This window comes from Lepus europaeus, unplaced genomic scaffold (assembly GCF_033115175.1).
Source record: "Lepus europaeus isolate LE1 unplaced genomic scaffold, mLepTim1.pri SCAFFOLD_3_1, whole genome shotgun sequence".
Classification (NCBI taxonomy): Eukaryota; Metazoa; Chordata; class Mammalia; order Lagomorpha; family Leporidae; genus Lepus; species Lepus europaeus.
Window position 1 is genome coordinate 17,257,021 of NW_026909276.1, and position 9,257 is coordinate 17,266,277.

The following is a 9,257-nucleotide window of genomic DNA, read 5'->3' on the forward strand; positions in this document are numbered from 1 at the left end:
AATGTGCATGAGATAAATGACAGATTACTTTCAGGGGATCTCCAATTAGACTTATAACTGACTTCTTATCAGAAACCCTACTGGATAAGAGATTCTAAGCTTTAAGGAAAAAAACCCTGAAACCTGGAATACTGTACCTTGAAAAGATCTCTTTTATGAATGAAGGTGAAGTAAAGACCTTGTCTATTAAATAGAAATTGAAAAAAAACTGACACTACTTGTCCAGCTTTATAAAGGATGCTTAAGGATGTGCTGCACACAGAAATACAGAAACAGGGTCATCAATATGATAAGAAAGTGAAGACATAAAATCTAATAAAAGTACAAAGGAAATCCAAAATAATCAATAGGAATATTTATGGAAAAATGGCAGGGTTCATTTGTTATTTATCAATAGTCATCTTGTATGTAAATGGCCTCAGCCCTCCAGTTAAAAGATATGGACTGGTTGGATGGATTGAAAAACAAGACCCATCTATTTGCTGCATACAAGAAACACATCTTACCAACAAAGATAGTTGTGGACTGAAACAGAAAGGATGGAAAAAGTTATTCTATACTAATGGAAACCAAAAAAGAGCTGGTGTAGCTCTCCTAATATCAGACAAAATAGAGTTTAACACAAAACCTGTAAAAAGAGACAGAGAAGGGTATGTGTAATAAGAGATCAATTAAACAGGGAGATGTCATAATAATAAGTGAATATGCACCCAATTACAGGGCATCTGGATATTTAAACGAAATGTTAAGGGATAGAGATTTAGATTCCAATTCAATAGTAATGAGGGGCATCAACACTCCACTTTTAGAAATGGACAAATCACCAGACAAAAAATCAGCAAGGATACAACAAAAATTATCAATATTGTAGACCAAATGGACCTAAAAGATACCTACAGAGCTTTTCATCTCACAGTAGCAGAACACACATTCTTCTCACCAGTGTATGGAACTTTCTCTAGCATAGACCATAGGCTACACAGTACTGCAAGTCTCAGCAAATTAAAAAAACATTGAAATCCTACCATGCATCTTCCCTGGCCACAGTGGAATAAACCTGGAAATCAACAATTCAAGAATCTCTAGCACATATGCAGACAAATGGAGACTGAACAACATGCTTCTGAATGAACAGTAGATCATAGAAGGAATCAAAATATTTCTAGAAAGAAACAAGCAGTACAATACATCATATAAAAACTTACAAGATACCATAAAGGAAGTGCTGAGAGGGACATTTATAGCAATGGGTACCTATATAAGAAATTGATACACCAAATAAGTGAGCTGCAATGCATCTCAAAGACCTAGGGAAAAAAATGAACCAAAACCCAAATTAGTAGAAAGGAAAAATACTTAGTATTAGAGAAGAAATGCACAAAGTTGAAACAAAAATACAAAATAGCAGTGAAATGAGGAGCTGATTTTTTGAAAAAATACATAGAATTGATATACCATTGGCTCAACTAAGAATAATGAAGGAAAATATCCACATCAATAAAATCAGAAATGAAAAAGAAAATGTAAAAATAGATACCATAGAAATAAAAATAATTATCAGGAAATACTACAAAGAGCTATATGCCAATAAATTGGGAAACCATGAAGAAATGTATAGATATCTGTACACATACAATCTAAGAAAATTGAGGATAAAGACAGAAAATCTAGCAGACCAATAACCAAGACAGAAACTGAATATGTAATTAAATTATTCCAATAAAGAAAATCCCAGGACTGGATGGTTTCACTACTCAATTCTACAAGACATTTAAAGAAGAATTAATTAAGAAGACTCCATTCTTCTTAAGCTATTCAGAGCAACTGAAAGAGAGGCAAACCTCCCAAACTCCTATGAAGCCAGCATAATCTTAATTCTTAAACCAGCAAAAGAAACAACAGAGAAGTAAACCTATAGGCCAATACCCCTGCTGAACTTAGATGCAAAAATCCCCAACAAGATATTAGCTAATTGAACAACAAATCATAAAGCTCATTCATCCAGACCTACTGGGGTTTACCTCTTATATGTAGGACTGTTTCAACATTCCCAAATAAATAAATGTGATACATCACATTAACAAACTAAAAAACAAAAACCATATGGTTATGTCAATGGATGAAGAGAAAGCATTATAAATACAAAATCCATTCCTGATTAAAACTTTAAAAAATTGTATATATAAGGAACATTCTTCAACACAATCAAGGCAATTTGTGAAAAACCCACAAACAGCATCCTACTGAATGGGGAAATGCTATAAGCATTCCCCCTAAGATCCAGAACCATATAAAGATGGCCACTCTCACCATTGTTACTTAATATAGTCCTGGAAGTTACAGTCAGAACTATTAGGCAAGAAAAAGAAATCAAAGAGGTACAAATTGGAAAGGAAGAAGTTAAACTATCCCTATATGCAGATAACATGATTCTATACATAGGAGATCCCCCCCCAAAAAAAAAACTCCACTGAGAGACTAATGGAGCTCATAAAAGTGTTTGATAAAGTGGCAAAATATAAAGTTAGCACATGAAAATCAATAGCCTTTGTATACACAGAAAATGACATGACTCATGAAGAAAGTTTAAGATAAATCCATTCACAATAGTTACAAAAAAATCATACTTTCAAATCAATTTAACGAAGAATGTCAAATTCTCCATGACAAAAATAATAAAGCATTAGGGAAAAATCTTAAAGAAGAAGATATTAAAAAATTGAAAAATCTTCCATTTTCATGCATTGGAAGAATCAATATTATCAAAATGTCCATAATACCAAAATCAATTTACAGATTCAACATGATCCCAATCAAAATACCAAGAACAGGTTGGCGCCGTGACTTAACAGGCTAATCCTCCACCTTGTGGCACCGGCACACTGGGTTCTAGTCCCGGTCAGGGTGCCAGATTCTATCCCGGTTGCCCCTCTTCCAGACCAGCTCTCTGCTATGGCCCGGGAAGGCAGTGAAGGATGGCCCAAATCCTTGGGCCCTGCACCCACATGGGAGACCAGATGAAGTACCTGGCTCCTGGCTTCGGATCAGGGAGATGCGCCAGCCACATCAGCCATTGGAGGGTGAACCAACAGCAAAAAGGAAGACCTCTCTCTCTCTCTCTCTCTCTCTCTCTCTCTCTCACTATCCACTCTGCCAGTCAAAAAAAATACCAAGAACATTCTTCTCAGATCTAGACTAATGATTCTAAAATTCATGTGGAAACAAAAATGATCCCAAATACCTAAAGCAAACTTATACAACAAAAACAAAGCCAGAGGCACCAAAATACCATATTTCAAGACACTACAGGGTAGTAATTATTAAAACAGCATAGTACTGGCACAAACTTAGATGTGAAGACCAATGGAACAGAATGGAACTCCAGAAATCAATCCACACATCTACAATCAACTTATTTTTGACAAAGGAGCTAAAATATATCCCTGGAGAAAGACAGTCCCTTCAACAAATTGTGCTGGGAAGTTTGGATTTCCACTTGCAGACATATGAAACAAGACCTCTACCTTACACAAAAATATACTAAAAATTGATCAAATACCTAAATCTATGACCTGATACCATCCAGTTACTAGAGAACAAAAGGGAAACACTGCAAGACATGGGCATAGGCACAGACTTCTTGGAAAAGAACCCAGAAGCACAATCAAAGCCAAAATTGACAAATGGGATTACATCATGCTGGGAAGCTTCAGCACTGCAAAAGAGACTCTCAGAAAAGTGAAGAGACAACCAACTGAATGGGAGGAAATATTTGCAAACTAAGCTACTGAATATTCAATAACAAAACAATATAGTTGAGAAGTGGGAAAAGGACTTGAATAGGCATTTTTCAAGAGAGGAAATTTAAATGGCCAATGGACACTTGAAAAAATGCTTAGGAAATGCCATCAGGGAAATGCAAATCAAAACCACAATGAGGTTTCACTTTATCCCAATTAGAACAGCTCTCATACAGAAATCTAGAAAGAACAAATGCTGGTGAGGATGTGGGGGAAAAAGTTACCCTAATCCAATGTAAACTGGTTAGAGCCATTGTGGAAGACATTATGGGGATATAGCAGAAATCTGAAAATAAATTTATCATATAAAATAGTAATTTCATTCTTGGGAATTTACCCAAATAAAATGAAATCAGCATATGAAAGAGTTATCTGTACCCCCATGTTCATTGCAGCTGAATTCACAATAGCTAAGATATGGCATTGACCCAGATGTCCATCAACTGATGACATGATAAAGAAATTATGGTATTTACACACTATGAATCACTACTCAGCTATAAAAAAATTGAAATCCTGTACTTTTTGACAAAATGGATTCATCTGAACATCATTATACTTAGTGAAATAAGCTCATCCCAAAAAGATAGATATCATGTGCTTTTCCCAACCTGAGATAACTAATAAAGTGCCCAAAATGTAATGTGTTGGAGTGAAATGGACATTTTGGGACTTGATGATTGTTTACAGTTCTTGTCTCAATTGTTGAGGAACAGTGCTTTTTATATATATATATATATACTGTTTCTTGAACTCTTAGTGTAGGGTTAACTACACAATCAGGAATTAAACTGAATATAGATCTTTGTAAAAATTAAGAGTGAGAATATGAGAGGGAGAAAGAAGAAGGGTTGAAGCATGGGTTGGAGAGAGAGTAGGGTGGGAAGTATCACTATGCTCCTAAATTTCCACATATGAAAATACATGGAATTGTGTAACTTAAATATAATTTTTAAAACATCTTTAAAACATGGAAATTATACCTTTTGTGTAAAAAATGTTGCCTATTTTGTTAAAGTGCAACCACCCCCCAAAATTTAGTATATTTTAACTCTTTCTTAACAGTCCCTCCAATCCACAGCAATCAGAAATCTATTTTGTGAAATCTGCCTGCTATAAACATTACATGCAATTGATGATGGTATCTAAGCATTCTTATGCACAATGTAGATCCCCCTTCAACAAATGAGGTCAAGATCCCACCTCTCAGTTGCACTCAATATAACATATGACCAGAAGCAGGTACCTGGGGAAGGAGGAAAATGAGTGTGTCTTGTCACACTCAGAATACTCACCAGCCAACTGCTAGGAGAGGAAGCATCATGCTCTTGACTCCCTGTGTCTGAAACAGAGTTCCCATTTCACTGACAGGAGGAGGAGAGAACATCTGGATTCAAATACCACTGGATCTCCATGCTCTTCCTGATTCTTAGAATATCTTCCTCAGTAACTATTTTTTTTTTACTTGTTGGATGACCTTCAGACTGTTTACAGAACATTTAAATGGTTGGCTTTTTGTTTTTCTTTTAAATAATTTGCTACAATGGGGGTCTGTCATGCCAGAATTTTATCTAGGAACCATTCAATTTTTTTCAAGAATATTTATATATCTTTTTAATTAGATTAGCTTTACAAGCACCCTGAGAGCTGTTTTATAATGAAACACTGCTTTCCAAATTATGACTTTATAGTCTTGTCTATATAGGAATCCTGAAATTCTTTGCCTACTATTGATAAAGTTCTGTTTTACAACTGTTTAATGTGTTGAATAAAAATAAGCACTGTGAAGAATTATCTTTAATGAGAAATAAACACATATAGGCCACAAACCATTTTCAATTTAGTTTTAAATATAGTCCTGCTTGGTGACAAGTTAACAGTCCCAATAACATCAAATAGTTTCAGCGAATATTAAAAAAAATGGATATCCTGATTTCTTGATATTTGCACACTGATCTCCAAGAAAGTATTTAAACTTTTGGAAAAATATACAACTTAAGACCTGTCTACCAAGCACAAACAATGGATAGTTGTATCTGATAATTGTACAACTGCAAAGCTACACACATTTGAACAGGAGCTCCCAAATTAAAAGCTTATGCTATACATCTTAACAGATTTCAGTCTACTTAAAACAATTTCTACTAACCCTAAAAATTACAATGCTTTTGAGTTTTGGCAAAACGCAGTGCACTGCACTATAGACCAAATGTCAAGGATAACTTGTCCTCCCAGGTCGGGCTGGCAGAGAGGCACTTTCTATAGAGATGTTATGTTATCAGCTGGAGGAGGAAGTGGACAATGCTGAACATGAGCAAGGAAAAACAATAAACTACCACTTTTTTCCTGCAGATTCTCCTAAGTGAGAACATGATATCAAATATTAATCATTCTAAATTCATACCATCGGTTTCACTAAATAAATTTTTCATATATACATGAACAATAGTAATCTTTTAATAAAAATCACTGAGCTTTCCATAGAAAAGGTCTCTAATTGCATACAAACTATACAGATGCTAAAACTGTTGTAAATTGAAATATATAGAGGGGCCAGCACTGTGGCATAGCAGGTAAAGCCGCTGCCTGCAGTGCCAGCATCCTATATGGGTCCCAGGTGCTCCACTTCCAATGCAGCTATTTGCTATGGCCTGGGCAAGCTGTAAAAGATAGCCCAAGTCCTTGGATCCCTACAGCCTTGTGGGAGAACTGGAGGAGGCTTCTGGCTCCTAGCTTCAGATCATCTCAGCCAATTGGGGAGTAAACCAGCAGATGTAAGACCTCTCTCTCTCTGCCTCTCCTTCTCTCTGTGTGTAACTTTGACTTTCAAATAAATAAAACAAATCTTTTAAAAAAGAAATATATAGAAATGTTTCTGTATACTTAGCTTTTGGCAAAGAAGATTGAAGAAGGGAGTTGAAAAAAATTGGTAAGGGCTCTTTGCTAAAGAGCTTAGGAGAGTGAAATCTAAGATGTCTATCTCAACTCATTCTTTAAGTAACAGAAGTCTGAGAGGCCTTGTGTGATTATGTAATGCTCCTTCTTTTTCTAAAATATAAAAAATAAAATGCACAAAAACTAAAAATAAATTTATCTGGTTTTGCGCTTGTTTGTTTTTCTAAACTAAGCATACATCTTTCAGTTCTGACAAGAAGGCTGGCGTCACATTTGGGGAATGTCTCAAGAGCTGTCTGGAGACTCACTGAACATTGTCTGTAAAAACGCATTTCCTTCTCAATGCAAATATAATAGCCCCCTGAAGTTCTTCAAAAGAAACAGAGTTCTGATCTGAAAATCAGATGGATGATAGTATTAGGAAGAAAACAAGAAATTTGAAAGTACACTCAATTTGAGAAGCAAAAGGGAAAACCTTAGAAATGGGAAATTATCATCTACCTCTGTAGGAAACACCTGAATGCAGAAGAAAGCCCTTTATCTTAAGAACTCGATACTGAGGATAATCTCAAGTTCACTTAGTGCCAGTCACTTTAGTTTTGTTAAAAAAAACAACTAAAAAGTAAATCCTTCTTACAGTGTATTTTTCCTTATAAAACATGAACTGAAGTTACTGGTAATAAATGGTGATTGTTTCACTGTTAGGTTTCATTATTAACAATGTCAAAAACATGACAGGAACAATCTTTAAGAATCCAAATTAGAGGCCGGCGCTGCGGCTCTCTAGGCTAATCCTCTGCCTTGCGGCGCCGGCACACCGGGTTCTAGTCCCAGTCAGGGCACCGATCCTGTCCCAGTTGCCCCTCTTCCAGTCCAGCTCTCTGCTGTGGCCAGGGAGTGCAGTGGAGGATGGCCCAAGTCCTTGGGCCCTGCACCCCATGGGAGACCAGGAGAAGCACCTGGCTCCTGCCATCGGCTCAGCATGGTGCGCCAGCCGCAGTGCACTACCACGGCGGCCATTGGAGGGTGAACCAACAGCAAAAGGAAGACCTTTTTCTCTGTCTCTCTCTCACTGTCCACTCTGCCTGTCAAAAAAAAAAAAGAATCCAAATTAGAGCAAAATAGGACTACAAAAGAATCTGATGTTTCCATTGGTAAAGCACTCCTTTTCTTATTTTAATTGAAAAGAAAATGAATTAACCATCAGCCACTGGCAACAATCATTTTGAGAGGTCTTTCAGGGCAAAAATTTAATAGTACAAAGAAGTTTACAAAAATAGATTAAGAAATAATACTGTAACTTTTTTTCTCCATTCAGTTTTGATAAATTGTACCTAATCATACAAAAATTACCCCAAATTCAAACTTGATATAAAAAAGGAAGAGATGAAATGAGCTCAGCGAGATGACAGATCAGACAACATATAGGGATGAAAAAATTCTACACAGGGCACATATTTCATGTCCAGATGTAAAAATCATTTTCCACTGACAGCTTACCTCCCTCCAATAAGCAATCACAGATTCTGAGTGGATCATGCAGTACAAAGCCACAGCAGTGAAATCTTCTTGTTTGATGCAACACAAAACAATTGCATCTTTTCCTGTTGAAAATGCCTACTGGTTGTCTATTTTTCTTTATCCCATTTATTTGTATTCACAAGTTAACAAACAGTGTCAACAATTATTGTAGTGAACTGAGGGTACTGCTGGATGAGAGGCTCTATAAGACATATTTACTGATTGACTCAGAAGATTTATTGCATTCAACCCTCACTCCTTTTTCACCTGTTAGATATTTTACTTTAGCTCCTGCTCTCTCATCTGCATCAAAATACCCAATAGGTATTGTGCACCTCGCAGCATATGCTGGTTGTACTTCATGAGGGTTGTGACAGTCAGACCAGAAGAACAGCAGTCTATGAAATTTGAGTTCAATGTCAGCAATTGTCAATGTTTACTTCTGGAAAAATTTGAAGTACACCTGCACTTACCTTGGCACCCCAGTCTTTATTAAGATAATATATTCAAGTCACACATCTCCCATCTCCATTTGGATTATCAACATACTGCACATAACCTGTTCCACTGCCTGGATAACAAGCATGGGTTTTGTCCTGCCAATGATTTTGTAGTTGCCCAGCTTCTCATTACAGTGGTGGATCAGGTCGTCCATGCTGCTCATCAGCAGCCCAGTGGTTTCACAGTTGGGCTCCTTGCCCTTGATCCAGGTGATCTTATCCCTTCTGATGTCCTTGCATGATTCACTGTTTGGGCCACCCAGCAGGCCGTCCATGAGCCTGCCTCTGTAGTGCAGGCTGCACACTCCATCGCCAATCTGCTGCCCAGTCTCCTTGCCCAAGAAGTCGTCCACTACACAGATGTCCTGCTTGTTCATGCAAGGCAGTGTCGGAAGCGGCTTCCTCCACCCTTTGGGTTGCAGACCACAGCTATGGCTCAGTCCATAGCCTGGTCTGTTGCTTGGCGGGTATAGGTTTGCCTTCTCCAGGTACAGCAATGGCGGATCAGAGGCTCCTCCTTCCCTGGCTCCGCTTTGGCCAT

The 9,257-nt window shown here is 37.2% G+C and overlaps 1 pseudogene; it reads right to left on the reverse strand.

The window, feature by feature from the left end:
• Positions 1–8,418: 8,418 nt before the first annotated feature.
• On the reverse strand, positions 8,419–9,257 carry LOC133755262 (egl nine homolog 1-like; annotated as a pseudogene).